This window comes from Petaurus breviceps, unplaced genomic scaffold, assembly GCF_028583685.1.
Source record: "Petaurus breviceps papuanus isolate PSGF00001 unplaced genomic scaffold, PetGlider_PUasm1.0 175, whole genome shotgun sequence".
Taxonomy (NCBI): Eukaryota; Metazoa; Chordata; class Mammalia; order Diprotodontia; family Petauridae; genus Petaurus; species Petaurus breviceps.
In genome coordinates this window covers 60,931,010-60,949,975 of record NW_027185764.1, presented here as the reverse complement: position 1 = coordinate 60,949,975, position 18,966 = coordinate 60,931,010, and the positions used below count along the sequence as shown (strand labels likewise).

At 38.5% G+C, this 18,966-nt stretch overlaps 1 protein-coding gene across 1 annotated transcript in view; it reads right to left on the bottom strand.

Annotated features, from left to right (window-relative positions):
• Positions 1-18,966, bottom strand: part of GLIPR2 (GLI pathogenesis related 2) — a 49,747-nt gene that overhangs the window by 29,871 nt on the left and 910 nt on the right. The window lies entirely within an intron of this gene.

Below are 18,966 nucleotides of genomic sequence, written 5' to 3'. Positions count from 1 at the left end.
AGACCCCTGCAACAACAGCACTGTCCTTCACCAGTGGACAGTATTCACTCTCTGTCTGCAGGACAGTGTCAGGGCTTCTTAGTGAACAGCCAGGTTCCAGGACTTCTTCAACAACAGGACTGTCTTTCACCAGTGGACAAATCTGGCAAAAGAACATCAAAACAGACAGACAAAGTACCAGCAAAACAGCCATGTCTCCTCAGTCCTTGGCAGCTCAGGGGGCAGGTCTCAAAAGTCCAGGGCAATTCAAAGCGGCCACCAGCAATTCTCTTAGTCTCTCTCTCTCCACGAGGTGCTGCTTCCAAAAAGATCTTCTGCCTCTCTCTTGTCTCTCCAAATCTACATCACCAGCTCCTCCCAGTTCAGGACTTTCTTTTCACATCAACAAGCCCATCCCACAGGTGGGATTAACAAACTCTGGGTTTTAACACAATCAATTTGAAAACCAAGCCAATACAGGGGAATCCGTAATCGCCATTACTATCACACCCCCTCAAAAATTTTAAAGGCTATTTTTCTATTTCTCTTCAAGAGATTATAGCAGGGAGCAGAGCTGAAATGGTCAAGTGATAGAAAGCATTAGAATCTAGCTTTCCCCTTCCTACACCTCCTCAACCAATATCTGGATTATACCAAACTGAATTGTGATTAGAACAGGCAAGAAGTCACAGTGAGGTTGCTTTTTTTTTCCCCATCCGAGGGCAGCTTAGGGAGATGAAAAGAGAGAAATGGGTCGGACTAGGATCATGCGGCTCTGGCCACAACCCTGGTGAGGAGTATTCTGGTACCAAGGGACTCAAGAGAGGGCCAAGACAGAGCACCACAAAGAGACCCCAGGGGAATCCCTGAGCAAATACTGGGTGCAGGAATGAATGCCACCTGGCAGTACTGTAACCCACCACCCTAGTGTCAGGTCATAGATCCAGGGGTGAGAAAAATGTCCTTGAGTATTGTCTGAACATCAAACACATTCTGGCAGCCATGTGGTTCTGATACCTGAAGCAGAGCACAAAGAGGAGCCAGGGCAAAGGGGAGCAGGCAGTTCTGTCACTCTGAATCCACAGAGCCTCCCCACAGGCCAAAAGTGGCTAAGTCAAGTGGCAGTTGGCTGAAACTCTCAACCAGAAGCAAGGCAATGGACTCAAACCTGGGTCAGGAACTTACAGAACTCAAAGAGGGTAATGAATACACCTCTTCCCAAATCACACCATGGGGAACACTAAAAACTTTCAGGCTCCCAGTCAGAGCTAAGAGAGCAACATAGATCATAAGAAAATAGAAACTCAAGACAGACATCTTTCCTCCCTAACCCCCACAGTAGTACAGAGCTCAGCACTGACATAAAGTCTAAAAATAAGAAGTCAGTTGGAAGAGTGAACAAACAAACCCAAGAACCCAACCATAAAGGGCTACTATGGTAACAGGGAAGCTCATGACACAAACAAAAGAGAATGACTCAAAAAGCAAACAAAAAACCCCAAAACAACTCTACAAGCAAAGCCTCAAAGATAAATGCAGCTGGGACACAAGTCTAAGAAGAATTCCCAGAAGAGTTAAAGAAGGAGCCAAAATTTATTTTTAAAACCAAATGAGAGATACATAGGAAAAAAAGGCAAGAGTTAGGGAAGAAGCTATAAAAAGAGAATTAACAGTTTGAAAAAGAAGTACAAAATCACACTGAAGAAAATAACTCATTGAAAATAAGAACTGGAGGGGTGTAGTCAAGATGGAGGAGTAGAAACAGGACTTCCTCAGGGCTCCGGCTTCCACCTACTCCAATTCATGTAAAAGGTGACTCTGATCAAACTTTGGAGCTACAGAACTCACAAAATGACAAAGAGAAGCTAGCCTCCCACTGAGGACAGCCCGACAGGAAGTGACCACCACAGCACTCTGGGAGCTGAGCCCAGCCCTGCGCAAGCCCAAGGTTTTAGCTTCAGGGCGGCCTTACCAGCCGCAGGCTGGAGGGACTTCAGATCACAAGCAGCTATGGTGATTTCCAGAATTATAAACCCATAGATGCTAAGGGCAAAGTGAGAGGTCAGTGCAATGTGGACTTTGGGATCCGGTAGTTTGAGAGTGCGGTCCGGCTTTTATCCCCTGGAGGGAGAAGCCGCTGAGGTAATGCGGTTATGCAGCTGCCGCCATGAGGCAGCTTCAGCTCAGGGCCTGCGGACTGTAGGGGGATGAAGCAACCAGTCTGAGGGGTAATCACTCTTGCTCTAACCGGCTTGGATTTGGATTGTGGTCTAGGGTGGAGGTCCTGGGGTTTGTGACCAGCATGCCAGAGCATGTGGAGGCTTCAGAGAGGGCACCCAACTAATACCTTCAGCAGCTGAGAAAACTCCAGCATTTGGGATAAAGCTCCCCTGTCTGGTAGCAGAGTCTTACTGTGGCAAAAAGCCCAAAAGTATAGTAATTGAGTGGCAACATGAGCAAACCAGGGAACAAAGCAAGCAGAGCAACCCAACTTTACACTCCTATTTGGGGGACAAAAAGGATCAAGGCATGGAACAGGAGGAAGACAGCAAAGTCAGAACTCCTGCACCAAAAGCTTCCAAGAAAAATATAAGCTGGTTACAGGTCATAGAGGAGCTTAAAAAGGATTTTGAAAAATGAAATAAGAGAAGTAGAGGAAAAATTGGGAAGAGAAATGAGAATGATGCAAGAAAATTATGAAATGAGAGTAAACAACCTGACTGAAGAAAATAACACCTTGAAAAACAGAATAACTCAAATGGCAAAAGAAGCTCAAAAAGGCAATGAGGAGAAGAATGACTTAAAAAGCCGAATTTGCCAGATGGAAAAAGAATCTAAAAAGCTCACTGAAGAGAATTATTCCTTCAGAATTAGATTGGAGAAAATGGAAGTAGTGACTTTATGAGAAATCAAGATATTATTAAACAGATCCAAACAAATGAAAAAAATAGAAGGCAATGTGAAATATCGCACTGGAAAAACCACTGACCTGGAAAATAGCTCCAGAGGAGATAATTTAAAAATTATTGGACTACCTGAAAGCCACGATCAAAGAAAGAACCTAGAAATCATCCTCCAAGAAATTCTCAAGGAAAACTGCCCTGATGTTTTAGAACCAGAGGGCAAAACAGAGGTTGAAAGAATCCACGGATCACCTCCTGAAAAAGATCCCAAAAAGAAAACTCCTAGGAATATTATAGCCAGGTTCCAGAGTTCCCAGATCAAGGAGAAAATATTATAAGCAGCCAGGAAGAAACAACTTGAATATTGTGAAAATACAATCAGGATAACTCAGGATCTGGCAGCTTCTATAATGAGGGATTGAAGGGCCTGGAATATGATATTCTGGAGGTCAAAGGAGCTGGGATTAAAACCAAGAATCACCTACCCAGCAAAACTGAGTATCATGTTTCAGGGGAAAACATTGTCATTCAGTGGAATTGAGGACTTTCAAGCATTCTTGATGAAAAAACCAGAGTTGAATAGAAAAATCTGACATTCAGATACAAGAAGCAAGAGAAGCATGAGAAGGTAACAGGGAAAAGAAATCATAAGGAACTTATCAAAGCTGAACTATTTACATCCCTACATGGTTAAATGATTATTGTAACTTATGAAACTTAGTTCTACTACGTTTGTAGTTGAAGGGAATAGAAATATATAACTATATACATACATATATATGTCTATGTAGGAGGGTATATAGGAGTATGAATACATATGTGAATATGTGTACAGGTATATATAGATCGAGGGCAGAGGACCAATTTAATAGGAAGGATACTCAAAAGGTGAAATTAAGAGGTGAGAGAAGAATATAATGAGAGGAGATGGAGAGAGACAGAATGGGGTAAACTATCTCATATAGAATTAATTTGGCTTAGGGAGGGAATGACATACATACACACTAAATAGGGTATCTCACCCTACAGGAGAGTAGGGGGAAAGGGGATGAGAGGGGGGATGATGGAAAGGGAGGGCAGGCTGGGGGGGAGGAAAGTTGGAAGCACCCACTTTTGAAAAAGGGACGGGATCAAAGTAGAGAATAGAACAAGTGGGAGGTGGGATAGGAGGGAGGGAAATATAGTCAGTCTTTTCAAATATATCTACTATGTTAATATTTTGCATTATCCACACATGTACAACCTATACTGAACTGCTTATCTTCCCAGTAAGGGTGGGTGACAAGGGAGGAAAGGAATGAATCTGGAATTCAAAGTTTTAAAATCAAATGTTTAAATATATATATATATATATACATACTATTATTAATATTATTTTACATGTAACTGGGATATAAGATATACAGGCACTGGGGCACAGAGATCCACCATGCCCTACTGGAAAGTTGTAGGGGGTATGGGAGAAGATATGGGAGAGAGCAGATTGGAGGACGGGATATCCAGTGGGATCACTATTTTTGGGGTGGTGGGTAGGGAAAAACAGGGAGAAAATTTGTAACTCAAAATCTTGAAGAAATGAATCATGTAAACTAGAAGTTAATAAAGCATTTGATAAAAAAAAAAAGACAATAAGAACTGGCCAAATTCAGGTAGACTCCATTTAATGTCAAGAAATAATCAAATAAGTCAAAATACTAAAAAACAAAAAGAAGAAAATGTGAAATGTTCTCACAGGAAAAACAAATGACTTGGAAAAGAGATTGAGGGGAAACAATTTAAGAATCATTAGACTACCTGAAAGTCATGAACCAAAAAAGATTATGAATGCTGTATTTCAAGAAATCATAAAAGAAAAGTGTCCTGCTATTTTAGAACCAGAGTGCAAAATAGAAATTGAAAGAATCCACTAATCACCTCCTGAAAGAAAATGCAAAATGAAAACTGAGAAGTCAAGGGACAAAAATACCGTAGGCATTCAGAAAGAGAGAATTCAATCAAGTACTAAGGATCCACAATCAGGTCACAAAAGATTTAACAGCCGTCTCCATAAAGGAATAGAGAGTTTAGACTATGATATTCCAGAAGCAAAGGATCTAGGTTTACAACCAAGAATAATCTACTCAATGAAACTGAGTATAGGGGGGAAAATACACCTTCAATGATATAGAGGACTTCCAAGCATTTCTGGAGAAAAGACTAGAGCTGAGTAAAAAAAAAACAAAAAACCAGACACACAGGAATCAAGAGAAGCATTAAAAAGGTAAACATGAGAAATTATAAAGGACTAAAAAAGTTTAAACTGTTAATATTCTTATATGGGGAGATACATATAAGCCCTCGGAACTTTCTTATCTCCAGGGACCTTATCTTATAAATGGGGTACACAAAGAAGAGTTTATATGAGGAGAGGATAGTGGCAGTGAGGGTAGTGTATGTACCTGGAAACCCTACTCTCATCTGAACTGATTAAAGGAGGAAAGAATACATCTATACATATAGTTGTGTACAGAAAAATATCTTACTCAATAAGGAAATAGGAAGGAAAGTTGGGAAAACAAGAGGGAGGGTAGATTTAAGGGAGTCAGTAATCAGAAGCAAAACACTCTTAAAGAGTGGTAGGGAAAAACAGAGAAGGATAAGCAAAAGAAAATAGGATGGAAGGAAATACAGTTAGCAACCATAGCTGTGAATTAGAATGGGATGAACTTACACATTAAATAGAAAAGCAGGTTATGGTTTTCTTTTCAATAACACTGGCTAACAGAATTTCAGTTATTACAATTCAAGCCTAATAAAGGTCGAACTTGAGCTGGACCTTGATATGTAGGCTTCAGTTAGGGAGAAAGTTATTTCAGTTAGGGGAATAGACAAATGCATTAAAAAAAGGTACAGAGACAAGAATAAGGAAGGAAGCCAGCCTGACTGTATCCAAGCATTTGCTTGAAGGGTAAAGAGAAATAACACTGGTTAAGTAAGGAAAGGACAAATTGTAGAAGACTGTGTATCTCCATGTTAAAGAGTCTGCAAACTAACTGTGCCATTTAATATTTTTCAAAGTACGAAAGTAATACAATAAAAGTGACTGACTTTTTAAAGGGAAGATTTGATAAGTAAGGTGGATTAGAACCAATGCCATAACTAGATACAACAGTGCTTGGTGCAAATTCAATGGTGGTGGTGGTAAAGGTGAGAAGTTACAGTGGTGGGTAACCCAGGACTTCTTTTTTTTTTTTTAAGTAATTGGGGTTAAGTAACTTGCTCAAGGTTACATGGCCAGTTATTTCTGGGTGTGGTGCTGAGTGTCTGACCCCGGGATTTGATCTCCATGTCATCCCAACACTGGAGCCAGTACTCTTACTCACTGAGCCACCTGGCCGCCCCTCAGCAATTGGGATTAAGTAACTTGCTCACGGTTACAGGGCCAGGTGTTTCTGGGTGGGTGCTAAGTGTCTGAGCCCGGGATTCGATCTCCAGGGTCATCCTGACACTGGAGCTGGTGCTCTTACTCGCTGTGCTACCTGGCCACCCCTGTAACCCAGGACTTCTAAAGGTATGGTAGATCCTCTGGAAAGGGGCAACCTATTTCTCAGAAAGTTGAACCCTTGTATACCATGAGGGTTTAGGGGAAAGATGGTCCCAGAAGAGGAGTATAATGGTGATAGAACTTGAGGGGGGTGGCAGCTGTGCTTTTCTATAGTAGTATTAGTAGAATGAAGGCTATGAGGAAGGATGCAGTGATAGAGATCACTATGAAGAGGGGATAGATCTCTGGATATTGTTGCCCTGAGACAAAGTTCTGTTGCCCCATGCTAATTACTACTTTGATTAGAGTGGGTGAAAACTAGAGACAAATAGACCAGATAGGCAATTTAATAGTCTATAATCATTTTACCAATCCAGAAATTAAGTAGGAAGACCTAGACTAGATTACTGGCAGTGGGAATGAAGAAATGCCAAAAATACTGGGCAGAGAGAATTGATAGTACTTGTTGAATGATTATATATGGGGGTGAGGGAAAGGGAAGAGTCAAAGATGGATAAGTTTTTGACCACAGATGACTGAGAGAATGGTAGCATCACTAAAGAGGTAAGTTGGGAAGGGTAGAAAAGTTTTGGGGATAAGACAATTACTTTTTATTCTTAATTTGTAAAGTTGAAGAAGTGATAGAATAGAGCATCTAAACCCAAGAGTCAGATGAAAAGATGGGATTAATATGAAGATGAGAAATTAGGGCTGGAAATGCAGATCTGAAAATCACCAGGGTAATTAAAATTACAAGGGAGGATAAGTTCATTGGGGAAGTTAAGTATAAAAGGAGATGAATTCTGCATCTAGGTATGAATGTGGGGGGTGACTACACTTCCAGATAGAAGAAAGAGAAGCCAGCAGAATAGTAGAATGAACAAAAAGATAAGAAGAGTAATAGCCTCATGTAGCTTCCATGGAGGTTAAGAAAGGAGATTGTTTAAAGGAAAGGGTGATAATATCAAATGCTACACAGAGGGCAAGAAAAAAGGGCAGAAATAAAGCAAATATTTGCTAAATAAGTGTATATCAAATTAAATTGCATGATTCAGAACATGTAGAGGCAAATTTATTAAGAAAAAACTTGCTAACAATTATAGCTGTCTGAAGTGCAATGGGATTCCATAGTCTTCAAAGACAGCCTGGATGATCACTTGTTAGAAATGTTGTAGAAGTGTAACAGTAACGAAATTTGAAGATCCCTTTGTATTGCTAAGCTGACAGATACTTAGCACCTAGTTTCAAATTAAGCCTCTGTTAAACAGAAGGTATGAACCCCTGTTGCTGATTTAACAGGAAGGGGCTGAACAGGGAGGAGCAATATCGTATATAAGGAAAAACGCCAGCTGGGAAAGTCAGAACTTCTTGGCATTAGCTTTGTGGAGGTAGAGCAGCTGCTGCTGGACTGGAATTTCTGTGGAGAAAGTGATTTTGATTTTGAGAACTGAAATTATAGTGCTGAGGATTTCAGAGGGCCAGCTGGAGCTGCCAAACACTGAGGAAGCATGACTGCAGTGTTGGTATTTTGTACAAATGTTGTTGTGGCTCTGTTAACGTGCATGAATGTTCTAATGGCTTTGTTAAGTCTTGACTTCCCGGGAACAGAGACTGTGAAGGATTTAAGGTGGACTGGACACTGTGAGCTTCAGAATGGAACAAGAACTGCACGGAGAGCTGGACAAGGAACTGGGAGCTGTCTGCCTGTGAACCCAGGTGACAGTTTGATGAATCCAGGTAGGAGCTGGGACCATGGAAGGGGATCCAGAGAATCTGAGAGACTACGCTGAGTCAAGCTGAAAGAAGACTTTATTTGGATACTATGTACCAACTGAGATGATTGCGATTTACTAGTGACTGAGGGGTGGATGCCCTGTGTATTTTCTGATGAGTGAATAGTGAATGATGACTCAATAGTGACTTATTTGTAACTTAGTATGCCCCATGGATGGAGACCTTTGACTATTGTACTTTGTGTCCCTTATTGAACTACTGAGTTGATTGAATGATTGAGTTACTAAGTGATTGTACTTTGTTGAAAACTATGTGACCACTTTGGTGAAAACTATGTGACCATTTTAGTGATAAGTTGTTGAGTTGACATGGTGAATGCTGTATTTTGATTTTCTGTGATAAGCTGTAACATTGTGAATACTGTACCTTGATTTTCTGTGAATGTTTTGCTTCGATTTACTATTGAATAAATAGAGCGTTCACTATACTATGTAATCAGAATCCTCAAGCTATTCATAACAGCAGTCTTCTGGAAAGCTGCTCATGCTTGGCTTTACAAGAAGTCACTCTTCTTCATGTAGAAGGTGGACCAAATAATGTCTGAAGCCTTCCAAGATCCTGTGATTCTGTACTGACCAGTGTGTAATCCAACTTTAATCCTACTTATTGGTAGCTGAACTAAACCAGAAGAAGAAAGGAAAAGCACAGTGGGGTAGAGACACGGAAAATTTAAAGACCATAAAAAAGGCACTGGATTTATATCCAGTGTTCTATTTCAGTGAAATAAAAAGAATGAGTTATTTCAGGATCTTAAGGGAAAAAGAATGGGTGTTAAGTAGAGGCAGTGACTGTTATATATTCAAGAAGTTTAGCAATGAAAGCAATTTTAGGTAGCTAAAAGGGACGACACAACCAAAGTGAAGCTTTGGGTGATTTTTGTTTTGTTTTAAGATGGCTAGGCATGCATTTTTGTAGGAAGAAAGGAAATTTCTGCCAGTGAGTAAGGCAGAAATTGAGATGTTAGAGAAGAAATGAGATCATGTAAGCACCAGTTGCTAAAAGGATAGGTTGAAAGGCTAGTCTTGGAAAATAAATGGGATGCCTCTTCAAGAGAGTAAGGGATAAGGTCATGTGATTATGAACAAAGTTTTTACAGTAAAATTCATCCCTATAGAAAAAGGTTAGGGTTAAACTTAAGGCTGTAGCTCAAGACCTCTATGAACCAACTCACTTTTGAGCAGAACTAGGAGTATAATTTATACCAAAATTGTTAACGACATCACTCATAAAACAACTAAGTCTTAGGAACACCAATCACTGCAAGGATAAACCATGAATCCAAATGAATCAAGATGAAAGACACCATTTACCTCTTGACCAGTGAGAAACTGAAAATGTAGAAAAAGACATATTTGGGGAGCATGGATAATATGGGAATTTGTTTTGCCAGATTATGCAGCTATATATTTTCAGTTTTTAAAAAAATGTACTCAATGAGAGTAGAGTGGATGGAAGCAATGGAAACAATAAATTAATAAAATGCTTTTAAAAACTAAGCTATGTGAAATGGAAGCAGTTTTATATGTAATCTTTTTTTTGTATTCTGAAACATATATTTACACATATACACACCACATATGGAAATGCTGTTTTTTGATGTTTAAATTCAGAATTTTAAAATAACAATACACTTAGGGCTGTAACTTCTGTCGACTCAAATAGAAAAAAATACCACAGCAAAAAAACAAAACCAGCCAAACAAAACAAAAAACTTAATCAAAGCAAGAATCATTTTTCTTATTCAAATAATATTTTTGTGTAAATTATTCCTTTTTGGTGCATTTCAACAGAAGACTATTTAAATTATTTTAAAAATAGCTTGTGAAATAAAAATCATCTTTGCCCCCTTTTCTTCGCATTCAGATTCAAAATATATGAGCAAAAAACTGCTCAAGGGGGGCCATTACATTTCAATCTAAAATTATCTATCCTAAAGGAGAAGATTATTATCTATTGTTACAGTTACAACTTAATTGAACATAAAGAAATCCATACAGCTTTCCTTTGGGGACATTCAGTCTACCATGTGCCAAACATAAGGAGGAAATAAAGAAAAACAAGACAATCCCTGTTCTCAAGGAGTTTACGATCTTATTGAGGAGACAACATGCAAATAACCGTGCAAAAAAGATCTCTACGTGACAAATGGGGGATAACTAACAGAGGGAAGGCATTAGCATTAAAGACAACTGGTAAAGGTTTCTTTTAGAAAGTGAGACTTTTTTTTTTTGCCCTTTTTGGAGAGAAGAGGGCAGCTGGATTTGAGAGACTCTCTTTAGTTGAGTCTTGAAGGACACCTCAACAATTTCTCTGTGTGTTTGCTGAAAAGCATGCCTTTTAATGAGTATGTACTTGTCTGAGTTATGTCTTTTACTTTTTTACTTTCCCTCCCTCCCTCCTTCCTTCCCCCACAGTGTGTTCCAAAGCCTCTTTAATTTTCTCCTGTTCTAAGCAGTTTTCAGAAGAAGAAAAAGTTATCAATAGTCCCATGAAAAAATGCCCTAAGTCACTAATTAAAGAAATGCAAATTAAAACAGCTTTGAGGTACCACCTCAAATCCATCACATTGGCTAAGAAGTCAGAAAAAAAAAATTATAAATGCTGGAGGGGATGGGGAAAATTAGGTACACTAATACACTGTTGGTGAAGTTGTAAACTAGTCTAACCATTCTGGAGAACAATTTGGATCTATGCCTAAAGGGCTATAAAATTATGCATACCCTCTGATACAGCAATACAGCTACGAGGAGGTCTGTACCCAAAGAGCCCAAAGAAAAAGGAAGGGAACCCATATATAAAAAATATCTATAGTAGCTCTTTTTGTGGTGGCAGAGAATTGGAAACTGAGAGGATGGTCATCAATTAGGAAATGGCTGAACAAGTTATGATATATGATTGTGATGGAATACTTTTGTGCTATAAGAAATAACAAAGAGGATGGTTTCAGAAAAACCTGGGAAGATTTATATGAACTGATACAAAGTGAAATAAGCAGAACCAGGAGAATAATGTACACAATAATAGCAATACTGTAATGATAATCAACTGTGAAAGACTTAGCGACTCTGATCAACACAATGATTCATGACAATCCCAAAGGACTCATAAGAAAAAATACCATCCATCTCCAAACAGAAAACTGAAAGACTCTGAGTAAGGACTGAAGCGTATTTTTTATCTTTATTTTTCTTGCTGCTCTCCCCCTCACCCAATACTCTAATGTGGTAATATATTTTGTATGGCTTCATATGTACAAAGGGTATCATATTTCTTGCCTTTTCAATGGGGGGGAGGAAGAGAATTTGGAACTGAAAATAAAAATTATAAAAAAAGAAAGTCTTCTATTCCATGAGAAATCAGACACTGGTGCTTCAGTGAGCTCTGTCTGTCCTGTTAAATGGGACAGAATGGAATATTGTTAAATATTAAATGTTAAGGAAAGTTAACACAGAACATAACCCTTTCTGCTTTTCTGCTTAGAATACTACTAAAAAGTTACAAAAAAGAATATGTAATATGAAATTTCAATTATTAGTTAACTATCTTCAAGATCATGGAATTATGAGAATAAAGGCAAAAGCAGGTAGACTGCTGAGCTTGGTCAGAAAGACCTGGGTTCAAATCCTACTTCTGATACTTACTGGAGGTTTGATGAAGGGAAGGTCACTTAATGTTTATGTGCTTCAGGGTACTATACAGGATTTATCTATTAAGTCTGCCAGTAAGTAGTATTGGTATGAGTTGGTACTAATTGGGGAAAAGAGTAGAGGAGAGTTTCTACGGAAAGAGTTCCGTTGATGGAGAGTTCTAGATACATACATTCCTTTTTCTCCCCCTACCAACTTAATATCAGCAAACACAAAAATTTCCATATACAAAAAAGATAAAGTGTTTTATATATGAAATCATAAAAGTCTTATGTGCAACTTTAATGTCAGGGGCGGCTAGGTGGCGCAGTGAATAGAGTACAGGCCCTGGAGTCAGGAAGACCTGAGTTTAGATCCGGCCTCAGACATTTAACACAAAAACTAGCCGTGTGACCTTGGGCAAGTCACTTAACCCCAAGTGCCCTCCAAAAAAGCAAAAATAAAATAAAATAATGTCCTGACACTCTCCTGCTTGTCTGTATCCCTTCTGCTCTATTCAGGTACATATATTCTTACTTGGACCTTTTTTTGGAAGATTTTTAAATTGAAAATATACAAGGGCATAATTGTAACTGCTACTCAAATGATCCCTGCAAGGATTGGAAGGAAGAGGCCAAAGGAACCCAAGAGATAAATGTATTACCTTAACTATGTCTCCTACCTACCCTAAAGGTTTTCTAAGGCAATTAGGGATTATATACTTTATTAAATGCTCTGAGTTTCTCCTCTAATATCTGGTAGCTATGTGATCATAGAAGTTATTTTACCTCTCATACTCTCATTTTCCTCATCTGTGAAACTCTGACAATGCCCCTGATTATTTATCTCTCACAGGAAGAGGAAGCTCAGATAACATAACACATTTTGCAAATGTTAACATATTATTACTAAATCATTGTGTGATCTTTGGTAATCCACTCACCCTCTTTGTGCTTGCTTCCTCAGTTTGTAAAACAAGGAAGGTAGACTAATGAACTCTTAGAGTCCCTCCAATTCTAAAATACTCTAAGACTTATTTTTATCATTGGGTCCCTATATAATTTGTAGAAAACTGAAGGATGAGATAGTTTTTTTCAGATTGAGGCTGGCAAGCAGATGAAGTTACACTGGACTATAATCCTTTATTTAATTTAACAGATTTCTTGCTTGCCAGTACTGAAACCCTACACATGAAAGGTCTCCTACTTCGACATCTCTTTCGACATCGACTGCTCCCTTTCTCTTCCTTTTCCCCATTCCTTGTGGGGACTGTGTCTGCAAGAATCATTTAGTGTTCATTCTCCACCCTTAGACAAAGGACTAGAAACATAATGTTTAAAGAGTAACTTGATTCTTGGGCTGGAGACAGATGGCTCCATGTCAATAAAGGCGCCTTGTAAGCTTCAATGTGACAGTAGACAAAGACAGAGAGCAGAGGAGAAAGAAATAGCAAGGCAAAGAAAAGCAGGTGTCATTCTTCTTCACTGCCAGAGACAGCTGCAGTGTGGTAAGCAGGAAGGAAAGGATGTAAGGGTGATTTGTCCTGACCCTGGCCCAAGTATAAAATACCAGTAGAAATGATTTTGTAATAGCTGAAATTTGTGATTATGAAGCCTATTAAGAGGAATGAAAGAAGATGAGTACAATTAAAGCTGTTTATAGAAATCTTGAGTACTAAACAGGAACTGGACAGGGCAGCTAGATGGCAAAGTGGATTGAACACTGGCTCTGGGGTGAGGAGGATCTGAGTTCAAATCCAGTATTAGACATTTGACACTTACTAGCTGTGCGACCCTGGCAAATCACTTAACCCCAACTGCCTTGAAAAAAAGAAAAGAAACTGGAAAAATTCTACAGAAAAAAAATGAACACTAGAAAAAAATGAAGGAAACATATCTCAAAAACCTAATGACACAACTAAGAAATATTACAGCAAAGTCAAAATACAGCAAAATGGGAAGAATATGTAAAATGTCTATGGTTAAAACCAAATGACCTGGAAAACAGAATATAATTAATTTAGGAATCACTGGGCACCTAGAACAGCACGATGAGACAAAGACCCAGAATACTTCAAGAAACTATAAAACTACCTAGGATATAGGAATCATGGAGAAAACAAGACTACCGTGTTTCCCCGATAATAAGACACTGTCTTATTATTTTTTTGGACAGAAAAACACCAGAGGGCTTATTTTCAGGGGAGGGCTTATTTTAATGAACATTGACAGCAATTTTAATAAACAGGTAAATGTGAACAAAAAAATGTACCTTTATTCAATAAGCAAATCACTGGGGAAGAACAGGATGATGCGCTCACTGCTGCAGCTCTGATTGGATGCAGCTCGGAGCATGGCGTGCATTTCACCGGTGGGGGGGGAGGACGGTGCATACAGACGGTACCGTAATGTAGCGTGTAGCACAGGGGATCACCTTCATTACAGTAGCAATCTCAATAGGGCTTATTTTCGGGGGAGGGCTTATTTTAGAGGAATCTTACACAGTAAGGGGAGGGCTTATTTTCGGGATAGGTCTTATTATCGGGGAAACATGGTATAGAGAATCCACCCAAAAGAAACCCTAAATTTAACACACCCAAGAAAATGACTGCCTAGGGTTCTCATGTCAAAGAAAAAATGCTACAGGAAAGTGGGAAGAGACAGATCACAGATTGAGAAATCTGTCAGAATTATAAAGGACTATGCATCCATGAGAAAAGAAAAAACATGAAAAATTAATATATTTGGTCCAACCCCTTCATTTCACAGAAGGAAAAAACCTATGTCCCAAAAGGGTAGGTAACTGGCCTAAGGTCCTCAGACAAGGGGCAGATGTAGGATTTTGACTGAGGTACTGTGACTCCAGAGCCAGGAGTCTCCATGCCCCACACTGGTAGGCTAAGAAGCAAAGGAAAAAAGCCTACTTACTGCTCAAGAAAGGGCTATCCTAGTAAGCTGAGCACAATCCTACATACTGCCAGAGTAACCATGGAAAAAAATCACTGAACCTCTTGAACCTCTCTGCACTTCAGTTCTACATCAGTAAAATGACAAGACTAGACTAGATGACTTCTACGGTTCTTTTCAGCTTTACACCTATGATGCCACGATGCTACAGGGGAGAAAATGAACTTTTAACAGAACTGACAACTTCTAAGCATTCCTGTTGAAAAATTAAAGAAAAAAAAGTTGGACAGGCTCCAAAAGGCAAATTGTCCTAGAAATGATCATAAATTAGTTTACAAGAGAATTCTAACATTTAGATAACAACAAATCCCTATAAACAACAAGCTATTGACCCCTATGTACAATAAAAATTTTTCACAAAAATAAAGACATAGTAAACTCTTTTGATGAGACAAATATGGGCCTGATTCCCAAGCTATGGAGAGTTAAAGGAGCCAAAGAAAACTATAGGCCAATCTCATTAATGAACCTTGCAGCAAAAATACTGAATAAAATATTAGAAATGAGACTACAACAACATATTTTCTTAAATTATTCACTATAATCAGATTAGATTTATACCAGGCTTGTTGGGATGGTTCAATGTTGTTAGGAAAATGATAAAAATAACAGATGATATTAATAACAAAAACAGCTGTGAAAGGGCCTTCAACAAAATATAGGACTCACATGTGTTAAAAATGCTAAAAAGCACCAAAAGTTTTTTCTTAAAACCAAGAACTAGCAATATTTATAATAGAGAAAAACTAGAAGCATTATCAGTGTGGAAGTCTCTTCACTAAACTGTATTTTTCTTCTAGAAACTATTAAGAAATAATATTATGCCTGGTCTGAAGTCTTTGGTCTGTCCCGAATGAAAAATCTTATCTATCTACCTTGAACAGAAAATTTAATACTTAGGAGTCTAGAACTTAGGAGTCAGGAAATCCTAAATTAATTATAAATAAATTAATGGCTGTGTGACTTTGAGTAAATCGCTTAATTTATGTTGTTCCTGGAACAGGGGTAATGAGTTGATCTGAATGATCAGAGAGACCTCAGTAAGCATTTATTAAATCTGTTCTACCTGGTAGGCCTTGTAAGTAAGTTGAGCATACAAAGAAAGGTAAAAAAACAAACCAAAAACAAACCCAAACTTCCGTCGGCCCTCAAGGAGCTCACATTCTAAAGGGAAGTTTACTGAAGGGGCTATTTATTGAAGTTTATTATAGAACAGTTCCATCTCTCCCACAGCCTATACACACAGATGGTCAGGGATTCAGAGTCAGGAGAAGACATTCAGATGTTAGTAAATAGCTTCTGATATGATTCACATCCGTAATAGCAGCGTTTACGTAGCACTTTAGGGTCATAGTGCTTGTTTAGGTTGCCTCATCTGAACCTCATGACCACACTGCCAAGTGGGTGCTCTCATCTCCATTTTTCCTATGAGGAAACTGAAGTTGAGAGAAGCTAAGTGACTTGCCTAGTGTCATAGAATAGTAAAGAGTCTGAGGCAAAACTTTAATTCATGTCTTCTGACTCCAAGACCAAAACCCTTTTCACTAGCTAGCTCCCTAGGAGTGTAGGGTGAAATCAGGAAGTAAAGGCTGGTGATTAGGTAATCTGGTAGAATTTATCATATATTGGCCTACATTCCGAACACCTAAAGCTAAAGCAAACTACTAGGAAATAGGCACTGTAGTATTTGTAGGGGGAAATTATCTCTATTCTACTAGAGTTATAGTAAATTATTATTAGGCATGTGGACAAGGATTAACCAGCTGGTATGATTTATCTAAACATTAAAAAAAGCTTTTTAATAGGTTTTCCTCCTAGACAAAATCCTTGCCTTCTATGGGATCAGGGTGGTATATTTCATCAGTTATAGGGAAATGGCTCAGAGAAAGAAAACAAAATGTAGAGAAAGTCAACAAAATGTAGGTAGAGGACAAAGAACACAGTCTCTATAAGAAGTACCAATGCTAGGTTCTCCCTCAGATTGAGGCTGAGTTTTTTACGTCTCATTATTATTTGCAATTCCTCAAAAGGTTTAGTGACATCTGGTGGTTGCACATTATTAGTAGTAATAACAATTTTAGAGGCAGCGTGGACAGAGGAAAAAATTTGGAGTCAGAAGGATGTGGGTTAACATTCAGTTTCTTTTGTGCCTGGGACCAATCATTTAGGCTCCCAGGGCCCTTACATGGGCAGTTCTATACGACTAGAACTGGCAGGTAGGGATTTGGATCAGTGGAAGGACTTTCCACATTAGGAGTTCCCCAGTCCTGTAATTGCTTGAGGTCCAGATGAAAAGCAAAACAAAAAAATAAGTTAATAAAGCACCTTAAGCTTTACAGCCTAGCACAAAGCATAAAGCAATTGAACCATATGTTATATTTGGATCCTTATAATAACCCTGTGATGGAGGCAGCACATGTACCATTTTACAGGGAAGGTAAGTGACTCACATAAAGAAGCCTGCCTAGGAAAGCTTGTAAGTAGAAGAGTTGAGACCTGAGTCAGCAGGAGCTTACTCTTGTTCTCTTTCTACTACATCCTCAATTTTACAGATGGCATTATCTCTTATTGATAGTTAAATGCCATACTGATTGGGCTCTACATAAGGAAGACCTGGGGAAGCTGTCTGGCAGATGTGTTTCACTGTGTGTGCTGGGCAAAATTCTCACTCTGGAGTCAATGTAAATTGTTTCCTGTTCCCTGAGGACAATGGTTCAACGTGTTTCTGGGGCCAAAAAAATCCCAACAAAATTCTGGGTATTTGCAAGAAGGTACTGGAAACAAAACAAAAACCACAGAATGATGAATGTAGTTTTCATGGCTGCAGCTATTAAAAGATATAAAAGAGCCGAAGAAAATCTGGGGAAAAACAACTGAAACATTTGAATGGAGTCTCCACTACCATACCTTACATTTATAAAGTACTTAGTGTTTCAGATGCAAATTTCCCATAATAACCCTGGAAAATAAGTAGGGCAAATGTCATCTGTATTTTGCAGATATGAAAACTGAGGCTGAGAAGGGTGAGATGATTTTCCTAAGGTCACAGAGTCAGATGCAAAATCTGAATCCAGGTATCCTGATGGCAAGTTCAGCGCTCTTTGAAAAAAATTTAAACTGAACTTAATCATCAATAAGCACAAATACTACAATATGCAAACAAGAAAAAAAGATTATCTAAGAAGCAATGAACTTCTATTATGCACTGTTTATGCATACATACAAATATATAAATTTAATAAGGTAGCAACAAAATCGATCCATTTGTGTCCCTTTCTATTTTTTTTCCTGTGCATTTAAAAACACTGTATTTATTCTTTTGGGGGAATCTATTTATTGCTACAGTAAACTGTTATCATTACAATACATTTCTTCTACCCAGAACGATGTACAGCTTGGAACTTGCAAAGATGAGGGGTGAGAGTAAAGTTTATAAAATCAGAAAGAGTAAACACAGATTAGTTCATTAAATCTCAGAATACTAGAAAAAGAAGACCCTTTTTGAAACCTGTAGTATTCAACAGGGTATCAACATACTGAAAAGCCCAATGAAGTTCAAAACTGATTCAGTTAGATTTAGTGAAACTGAGTAACTGAAAAACCAACCATGATCTAGGAAACCAGAAGACAAAACCTCCCTCCCTTCTCTGAAAGAGTCTAGGATACTTGGGTAGAATGTTGCATACACTGTTAGACATGGGTCCATTGTTTTAAATTTTTTTTTTTTGCTGGGAGAGACGTATGACTATCTGGAAATGAAGATGTTAAAAAAAAGCATCTATAAAATTTATTTTTAAAAAATTCATATATAATACTGGGAGAGATAGTCAGGACACATTGACCGATGGTGTGGAAGTCACCTTCCCTCACAGTATTCCAGGCAACAAAGACTACCCCCAGCAGAAGACCTATTGCCCTGTGCAGATACCTGGGAGTTCCTTAGACACACCACTGATATCAGAAGTAGTCTGTCTTCCCAGCCCTTTGCTAGATGCAGTAAGGGAATCTAGGGCTTTGGGGGGATAAATACTCCTAATTATTTGTGGCTGACATCATAATTTGTTGCGAGTGTTAGGGAGAGAATATGGAGCTCTGGATTGTGGGCTTAACATTTTATGGTCATTCTTTTATTTTGTGGTTCACTGAATAAATTGTTTCCCACTTAACTCTTCAAA